The sequence below is a fragment of the Coregonus lavaretus genome (assembly GCF_964263955.1).
Source record: "Coregonus lavaretus genome assembly, contig: HAP1_SCAFFOLD_669, whole genome shotgun sequence".
NCBI classification, from domain to species: Eukaryota; Metazoa; Chordata; class Actinopteri; order Salmoniformes; family Salmonidae; genus Coregonus; species Coregonus lavaretus.
In genome coordinates, this window is record NW_028165154.1 from 90,001 (window position 1) to 100,000 (window position 10,000).

At 49.3% G+C, this 10,000-nt stretch overlaps 1 pseudogene across 1 annotated transcript in view; it reads left to right on the top strand.

The window, feature by feature from the left end:
* LOC311116220 (cysteine-rich secretory protein LCCL domain-containing 1-like) overlaps positions 1 to 10,000 on the top strand; it is a 57,014-nt pseudogene that overhangs the window by 29,601 nt on the left and 17,413 nt on the right. Inside the window, exons 8-13 of the transcript in view lie at positions 158 to 361; positions 6,556 to 6,616; positions 7,376 to 7,442; positions 7,677 to 7,807; positions 8,882 to 8,925; positions 9,032 to 9,104. The product of the transcript in view is annotated as a cysteine-rich secretory protein LCCL domain-containing 1-like (transcript). The remainder of the gene's footprint in view (positions 1 to 157; positions 362 to 6,555; positions 6,617 to 7,375; positions 7,443 to 7,676; positions 7,808 to 8,881; positions 8,926 to 9,031; positions 9,105 to 10,000) is intronic.

Below are 10,000 nucleotides of genomic sequence, written 5' to 3' on the forward strand. Positions count from 1 at the left end.
CCTATCTCTGAAACTGAAACTTTTTACTCCTGTCTCTGAAACTGAAACGTATTACTTCTGTCTCTGAAACTGAAACGTATTACCCATATCTCTGAAACTGAAATGTATTACTTCTGTCTCTGAAACTGAAACGTATTACTCCTCTCTCTCTCTCCAGACGAAGGTACAGAGTCACAGAGACCTCAGGAGGAAACAGAGGAAAACAATTCCATCGAACCTGAGGCCCCCCAGAGCCCCCAGAAGCCACGCGCCAGGTCCCCCCAGCCAAAGCTCCCCCCGCTGGCACAGACCCCCACCCCCCCCACCACCCCCCCACCAGAGGAGCGGGAGAGGAACAAGGTGGTCAATACACAGCAGATGTGTAAGAGGCCATTTAACTGGTTATTCTGGATTCAGTTGCATCTCTAAATGGGGGTTACAGGTTCTGGTTTTTGGGGTTGGTGTGGAGTGGAGTGTGGGAGGAGGAGTGCAGGGGTAGGGAGGGTGTGAGGAGGAGTGCAGGTGTAGGGAGGATGGGAGGAGGAGTGCAGGGGAGGGAGGGTGGGAGGAGGAGTGCAGGGGTAGGGAGGGTGGGAGGAGGAGTGCAGGGGTAGGGAGGGTGGGAGGAGGAGTGCAGGGGGAGGGAGGGTGGGAGGAGGAGTGCAGGGGTAGGGAGGGTGGGAGGAGGAGTGCAGGGGTAGGGAGGGTGGGAGGAGGAGTGCAGGGGAGGGAGGGTGGGAGGAGGAGTGCAGGGGTAGGGAGGGTGGGAGGAGGAGTGCAGGGGTAGGGAGGGTGGGAGGAGGAGTGCAGGGGAGGGAGGGTGGGAGGAGGAGTGCAGGGGAGGGAGGGTGGGAGGAGGAGTGCAGGGGAGGGAGGGTGGGAGGAGGAGTGCAGGGGAGGGAGGGTGGGAGGAGGAGTGCAGGGGTAGGGAGGGTGGGAGGAGGAGTGCAGGGGTAGGGAGGGTGGGAGGAGGAGTGCAGGGGAGGGAGGGTGGGAGGAGGAGTGCAGGGGTAGGGAGGGTGGGAGGAGGAGTGCAGGGGTAGGGAGGGTGGGAGGAGGAGTGCAGGGGTAGGGAGGGTGGGAGGAGGAGTGCAGGTAGGCGAGGGTGGGACTTGAGGTCGGCTCGGGAGTAGGGAGGGTGGGAGGAGGAGTGCAGGGGAGGGAGGGTGGGAGGAGGAGTGCAGGGGTAGGGAGGGTGGGAGGAGGAGTGCAGGGGAGGGAGGGTGGGAGGAGGAGTGCAGGGTAGGGAGGGTGGGAGGAGGAGTTTCAAACCGAGGCTATGGAACTGTGCGACAGAGACACAGGGGGAGGCAAGCGAGGGCTCTAGTGCGTTTCAGAAGGCGAGGACTCCATGCCCCTCTGCCAGGCCTCCAATGTACATTCACCAACGAGCTACAACTTCTGATAAGGACAAAAAAGGACTCTGTCATCTCTGCTTTCTATTTTATGGAGTCTTGGTGAAATGCCTCTATTCCTGATGCCGCTGTGGATCTAGCCGGCTTCCAGCTGAACCGGGCCGATGGTGTCCTGGCTTCCAGCCGTACTGGGCTGATGGTGTCCCGGCTTCCAGCTGTACTGGGCTGATGTTGACCCGGATCCAACTGTACTGGGCTGATGGGGTCCTGGCTTCCAGCTGTACTGGGCTGATGGGGTCCCGGCTTCCAGCTGTACTGGGCTGATGGGGTCCCGGCTTCCAGCTGTACTGGGCTGAAGGGGTCCCGGAACAGTCCAATAAATCCAAAGGAGGTGGTGTTTCGACCAGTGGAGGCTCCTCAGAGGAGGAACGGGAGGACCATCCTCCTCAGTGAATTTCATTTTTAGATAAAACTATACTAAATATATTCATGTCACCAAATAATTGATTAAAACACACTGTTTTGCAATGAAGGTCTACAGTAGCCTAAAGAGCAGTCTCTGGGGTAGCACCATGGTGCAGCCGGAGGACAGCTAGTTTGCTTCCACTTCTGGGTACATTGACTTCAATAGAAAGACCTCAAAGACCTCTTCATCACGGTTGACAACTCCACAGTGTCACCCTCCCAGAGTGCAAAGAACCTTGGCGTGACCCTGGACAACACCCTGTCGTTCTCTGCAAACATCAAAGCAGTGACCTGCTCCTGCAGGTTCATGCTCTACGACATCCGTAGAGTACGACTCTACCTCACAAAGGAAGTGGAGCAGATCCTAATCCAGGCACTTGTCCTCTCCTGTCTGGACTACTGCAACTCACTGTTGGCTGGGCTCCCCGCTTGTGACATCAAATCCCTGAAGATTATCCATAATGCAGCAGCCCATCTGGTTTTCAACCTTCCCAAGTTCTCTCATGTCACCCCGCTCCTACCCACACTCCACTGGCTTCCAGTTGAAGCTCGCATCTGCTACAAGACCATGGTTCTAACCTACGGAACAGCAAGAGGAACTGCCACTCCCTACCTTCAGGCTATACTCAAACCCTACACCCCAACCCGAGTACTCCGTTCTGTCACCTCAGGTCTCTTGCCCCTCCAACCCCTACGGGAGGGCAGCTCCCGCTCAGCCCAGTCCAAGCTCTTCTCTGTCCTAGCACCCCAATGGTGGAAAAACAGCTTCCCCCTGAAGCTAGGACAGCAGAGTACCTGCCCATCTTCCGAAAACATCTGAAACCCTACCTCTTCAAACAGTATTTTAAATAATCCTCCTCCTCACCTAAAACCGACATAAAAAAGACAGACTACGGTTTACAACTGCACATGGGGACAAAGATCGTACTTTTTGGAGAAATGTCCTCTGGTCTGACGAAACAAAAATAGAACTGTTTGGCCATAATGACCATCGTTATGTTTGGAGGAAAAAGGGGGACGCTTGCAAGCCGAAGAACAAATGTGAACGAAGTGCAAATAGTCTGGGTAGCCATGATTAGCTGTTCGGGACTCTTATGGCTTGGGGGTAGAAGCTGTTGAGAAGCCTTTTGGACCTAGACTTGGCGCTCCGGTACCGCTTGCCGTGCGGTATCAGAGAGAACAGTCTATGATTAGGGTGGCTTGAGTCTTTGACAATTTTTAGGGCCTTCCTCTGACACCGCCTGGTATAGAGGTCCTGGATGGCAGGAAGCTTGACCCCAGTGATGTACTGGGCCGTACACACTACCCTCTGTAGTGCCTTGCGGTCGAAGGCCGAGCAGTTGCCATTCCAGGCGGTGATGCAACCAGTCAGGATGCTCTCGATGGTGCAGCTGTATAACTTTTTGAGGATCTGAGGACCCATGCCAAATCTTATCAGTCTCCTGAGGGGGAATAGGTTTTGTCGTGCCTTCTTCACGACTGTCTTGCTGTGTTTGAACCATGATAGTTCATTGGTGATGTGGACACCAAGGAACTTGAAGCTCTCAACCTGTTCCACTACAGCCCCGTCGATGAGAATGGGGGCATGCTCAGTCCTCTTTTTTGTCCTGTAGTCCACAATCATCTCCTTTGTCTTGATAACGTTGAGGGAGAGGTTGTTATCCTGGCATCTCATCGTTGTCGGTGATCAGGCCTACCACTGTTGGGTCGTCTGCAAACTTCATGATGGTGTTGGAGTCGTGCCTGACCATGCAGTCATGAGTGAACAGGGAGTACAGGAGGGGACTGAGCACGCACCCCTGAGGGGCCCCCATGTTGAGGATCAGCGTGGCAGACGTATTGTTACCTACCCTTACCACCTGGGGGTGGCCCGTCAGGATGTCCAGGATCCAGTTGCAGAAGGAGGTGTTTAGTTCCAGGATCCTTAGCTTAGTGATGAGCTTTGAGGGCACTATGGTGTTGAACACTGAGCTGTAGTCAATGAATAGCATTCTCACATAGGTGTTCCTCTTGTCCATGTGGGAAAGGGCAGTGTGGAGTGCAATAGAGATTGCATCATCTGTGGATCTGTTGGGGCAGTATGCAAATTAGAGTGGGTCTAGGGTTTCTGGGATAATGCTGTTGATGTGAGCCATGACCAGCCTTTCAAAGCATTTCATGGCTACAGACGTGAGTGCTATGGGTCGGTAGTCATTTAGGCAGGTTATCTTAGTGTCCTTGGGCACAGGGACTATGGTGGTCTGCTTGAAACATGTTGGTATTACAGACTCAGTCAGGGACATGTTGAAAATGTCAGTGAAGACACTGCCAGTTGGTCAGCACATGCTCGGAGTACACGTCCTGGTAATCCGTCTGGCCCTGCGGCCTTGTGAATGTTGACCTGCTTAAAAGTCTTACTCAGATCGGCTACGGAGAGCGTGATCACATCGTCATCCGGAACAGCTGATGCTCTCATGCATGCTTCAGTGTTGCTTGCCTCGAAGCAAGCATAGAAGTGATTTAATTTGTCTGGTAAACTTGTGTCACTGGGCAGTTTGCGGCTGTGCTTCCCTTTGTAGTCTGTAATAGTTTTCAAGTCCTGCCACATCCGACGAGAGTCAGAGCAGTGCAGTACGATTATCAACCGTATACCCACTGTAAATCAACCGTATACCTACTGTATATCAACCGTATACCTACTGCATATCAACCGTATACCTACTGTATATCAACCGTATATCTACTGCATATCAACCGTATACCTACTGCATATCAACCGTATACCCACTGCATATCAACCGTATACCTACTGCATATCAACCGTATAACCACTGCATATCAACCGTATACCCACTGCATATCAACCGTATACCTACTGCATATCAACCGTATACCCACTGCATCTCAACTGTATACCCACTGCATATCAACCGTATACCCACTGCATATCAACCGTATACCCACTGCATATCAACCGTAAACCCACTGTACATTTGTATATCTGCTCATGCTCTTACAGCTATGTGCTCACTCTCCCTAGTCGTATATAATGTATATAAACTTTGTTTAAACTCTATGGTCTGTATTCTGTCTCTAAATGGTGTCTATGACTAGCACGACCATATCACCAAATAAAATTGTACTTGACGAATAAAGGTGATTCTGATTCTGAAAGGGCAGAGTTGGGACGCGCACAGGAAATCCATCCAAAACCCTATCCATTCATGTCCTGCAGTAAACATTCCCGGTTGCTAGCTAGATGGAGCTCGCGGAGGATATTTCAATGAGTAGTTTGCATGCGCCATGACGTTAGCGTTACAAGCTTACAGCCACTGACTAGCTGTGGCAAAAATGTGCCTAGCTATCTGTGTCTGCAATGTGTCTGCCTCTGTCATGTTTCAGAGGGAATTACTATCAAGCCCCGCCTACCTAAACTTGTGATTTGTTGGGAAAGTTGTCTGTCTGAAGAGCACCCTCCCCCGAATTGGCCAAGAAAATGGAAAGTGATTCCCATACCTAGTGCTGTTGCCCTGGGTGATTCCCATACCTAGTGCTGTTGCCCTGGGTGATTCCCATACCTAGTGCTGTTGCCCTGGGTGATTCCCATACCTAGTGCTGTTGCCCTGGGTGATTCCCATACCTAGTGCTGTTGCCCTGGGTGATTCCCATACCTAGTGCTGTTGCCCTGGGTGATTCCCATACCTAGTGCTGTTGCCCTGGGTGATTCCCATACCTAGTGCTGTTGCCCTGGGTGATTCTCATACCTAGTGCTGTTGCCCTGGGTGATTCCCATACCTAGTGCTGTTGCCCTGGGTGATTCCCATACCTAGTGCTGTTGCCCTGGGTGATTCCCATACCTAGTGCTGTTGCCCTGGGTGATTCCCATACCTAGTGCTGTTGCCCTGGGTGATTCCCATACCTAGTGCTGTTGCCCTGGGTGATTCCCATACCTAGTGCTGTTGCCCTGGGTGATTCCCATACCTAGTGCTGTTGCCCTGGGTGATTCCCATACCTAGTGCTGTTGCCCTGGGTGATTCCCATACCTAGTGCTGTTGCCCTGGGTGATTCCCATACCTAGTGCTGTTGCCCTGGGTGATTCCCATACCTAGTGCTGTTGCCCTGGGTGATTCCCATACCTAGTGCTGTTGCCCTGGGTGATTCCCATACCTAGTGCTGTTGCCCTGGGTGATTCCCATACCTAGTGCTGTTGCCCTGGGTGATTCCCATACCTAGTGCTGTTGCCCTAGAGACTACCTAGACACTGATCTTGGGTCAGTTTATCATTTCCCCCTAATAGTTAAGGTTATGATTGGGGGAGGGGAAGCAGATCCTAGATCTGTACCCAGGGGAACTTCACCTCGTGGGCATAGCAACCCCTCACTAGCCTACATGTTGTCTCCTGTAGTACTGGTTCTTTAACACACAGACAGGCAGATTAAAGCATTGTGTGTGTTCTGTGTTTGCTACAGATGCGAATAGCTAGTTAGCTCGACAGTTCAGCGTGTGTTCTGTGTGCTACAGACATGAATAGCTAGTTAGCTCGACAGTTCAGTGTGTGTTCTGTGTGCTACAGACGTGAATAGCTAGTTAGCTTGACAGTTCAGTGTGTGTTCTGTGTGCTACAGATGCGAATAGCTAGTTAGCTCGACAGCTCAGCATGTGTTCTGTGTGCTACAGATGCGAATAGCTAGTTAGCTCGACAGTTCAGCGTGTGTTCTGTGTGCTACAGACGTGAATAGCTAGTTAGCTTGACAGCTGTGTGTGTTCTGTGTTGCAGCTCAGCTTGTGACCTGTGACACTAAGCTACGAGATCAGTGCAAAGGAACCACGTGCAACAGGTAAAGAAAAAAACACAACCACACACACACACATCGTCTCAAATCAGCTGTCCCTGTCTGTGTTACCACTGAGAAATAAAGACCCATTAAGTGATTGAAGAGCTCCCCATCCAACCCCTTCACAGAGGACACAATGACTCCCTGATAGACTGGTCCCCTTCACAGAGAACACAATGCCTCCCTGATAGACTGGGCCCCTTAACAGAGAACACAATGGCCTCCCTGATAGACTGGGCCCCTTAACAGAGAACACAATGGCCTCCCTGATAGACTGGGCCCCTTAACAGAGAACACAATGGCCTCCCTGATAGACTGGTCCCCTTAACAGAGAACACAATGCCTCCCTGATAGACTGGGCCCCTTAACAGAGAACACAATGGCCTCCCTGATAGACTGGGCCCCTTAACAGAGAACACGATGCCTCCCAGATAGACTGGGCCCCTTCACAGAGAACACAATGGCCTCCCTGATAGACTGGCTGAATCCTTTGACTGCTTCCTTCTTCACCATAGAAATAGCATTAATAGAACAGACGCTTTCAAGTTCCTATTCAAGTCAAACTTCTGCAGGGTTGGCATCAATTCGAATGGAAGTCAGTCACTTCAGGAAGTACACTGAAATTCTAATTCAATCATTTAAAAAAAAGGGCTTTTATTTTCAATGACTTCTCAATAAACCAAAAATGTACTTAAATAGAAATTGACCCCAACCCTAATGCTCTGTGATGGGTGGTGATTACATTATCTATGTTCTCCCCAGGTACGAGTGTCCTGCCGGCTGTCTAGACTCCACAGGGAAAGTGGTTGGGACAGTACACTATGAGATGGTGATTACATCATCATACATTATCAAGCTGTGTCCCAAATTACACCCTACTGCCTATGGGCCCTGGTCAAAAGTACTGTAGGGAACATGGTGCCATTTGGGACATAGCCTAAGTCTTATACTGAATAGGTTAATCAAAATGCAGATAGAAAGTACTTAGCTAATGCATTGTAAATAAAGCTGCATAATGAATTTGAATATACAATGTACTAACTTTACACTGTAAACTTTACAGCAGTCCAGTATCTGCCGTGCTGGCATCCACTCTGGAGTGGTAGATAAGGATGGAGGATGGCTGGACGTCACCAGACAAGGCAGGAAGGACTTCTTCATCAAGTCCAACAAGAATGGAATTCAGTCTCTAGGGTATGGAAGCGTAATCTATCTTGCAAAACACCATCTCTTTGCCCATCATATCTCGTTGCCCTCTTGACAACCACTGACAAAAAGCTAGCAATTCGAAGGCGCGGGACGGGTGAAGCCATTTCAAACTGAGGACTGGTTACACATCAGCTGAGGGGAGGACGGCAAATAATAATGAATGGAACGGAGCCAATGGAATGGCATCAAACAAATGGAAACCATGTGTTTGGCGTATTTGATACCATTACACATATTCCGCTCCAGCCATTACCACAAGCTGGCACACACCCAGACACGCTTGTAGAGGTGCTGAATAGCGGAGGGTAAACTGTAGAGAAAATAATGTACGAAAGTTGGATTCTATACATGCTCCCGAGTGGCGCAGTGGTCTAAGGCATTGCATCGCAGTGCTAACTGTGCCGCTAGAGATCCTGGTTCGAATCCAGGCTCTGTCGTAGCCGGCCGCGACCGGGAGACCCATGGGGCGGCGCACAATTGGCCAAGTGTCGTCCAGGGTAAGGGAGGGAATGGCCGGCAGGGATGTAGAGCATGGTGTTTGCAACACCAGGGTTGTGGGTTTGATTCCCACGGGGGGGGGCAGTATAAGAAATAATGTATGCACTCACTAACTGTAAGTCGCTCTGTATAAGAGTGTCTGCTAAAATGACTAAAAATGTAAAATGCAGTAGGGTTGAAAACTTTCAATCAATTCCCTGGTTATCCTGGAACTGTAAAACTTCTTAGGTCAGTGGACATGTTTGGGATACTCAGGGCTGGTCTTAAGCTTTTGGCTGGATGCTTTTTTATTATTTTGGAGTATTTCTGCTCTGTTGAAAAATAACGTTTTATCTTAAGTGGGGCTTCCTGTCTGGAGAAAGAGTGAACAGAGGAATACAAATGTGTAGGGATGCAAAACTCTGGTGATTTACCCAGAATTCCAAAGTTTTACAGAAAACCTGGACGGAGGATTACGGATTTCTTTCTGATTCTGGGAAACGTCCAACCAGGATCCTGGGAATTTTGGAAAAGTTACCGGAATTTTGGAATCCTAAGATTGTGTGTTCTTGACATTTACAGGAAGTATCAGAGCGCCAACGCTTTCATCATCTCCAAAGTAACAGGTCAGTACAATACAACAACCATGGAATTAACTGAATTAGATGTATTATGTTATGTCCTGTTGAGATCTCTTTGGGCCCTAATATTAGCCTTCTTCCTACCTTCCAGTGAAAGCTATCACCTGTGAGACCACAGTGGCTCAGATGTGTTCATATCAAAAACTTGTAAAGCACTGTCCAAGGTACGACCATGACACTCTCTCTCTCTCTCTCTGATGCGCTCTCTCTGTCTCTGATGCCCTCTCTCTCTGTCTCTGATGCTCTCTCTCTCTCTCTCTCTGTCTCTGATGTTCTCTCTCTCTCTCTCTCTGTCTCTGATGCTCTCTCTCTCTCTCTCTCTCTCTGTCTCTGATGTTCTCTCTCTCTCTCTCTGTCTCTCTCTCTCTCTCTCTCTCTCTCTCTCTCTCTCTCTCTCTCTCTCTCTCTCTCTCTCTCTCTCTCTCTCTCTCTCTCTCTCTCTCTCTCTCTCTCTCTCTCTCTCTCTCTCTCTCTCTCTCTCTCTCTCTCTCTCTCTCTCTCTTCAATATGAAGGGGCTTTACTGGCATGGGAAACGGGTTTACATAGCAAAGCAAGTGGAAATAAAAACAGATAAGTATTGGTGGTATTTACAATGTTGTTTGTGCTCAACTGGTTGCCCTTTTCTAATGGCAATGGGCCATTGCACATTGTGGTATTTCGCCTAACAGATATGGAGTTTATAAATGTTTAATTTGTTTAAAAATTATTTGTGGGTCTGTGTGATCTGAGGGAAAAATGTATCTCTAAGGTGGTCATACATTTGGCAGGTGGTTAAGAAGTGCAGCTCAGTTTCCACCTAATTTTGTTGCTCTGAAAAGCAAGGCTATTCTCACTGAGTCTGTACATAGTCAAAGAATTTCTTAATTTTAGGTCAGTCACAGTGGTCAGGTATTCTGCCACTGTGTACTATCTGTTTAGGGCCAGATACCATTCCAATTTGCTTAGCTTTTTGGTTAATTCTTTCCACTGTGTCAAATAGTTATATTTTTGCTTTCTCATAATTTAGTCTATTTGTGTTACTGTCCTGGGGCTCTGTTTGTGTTTGTGAACCAGCTGGCT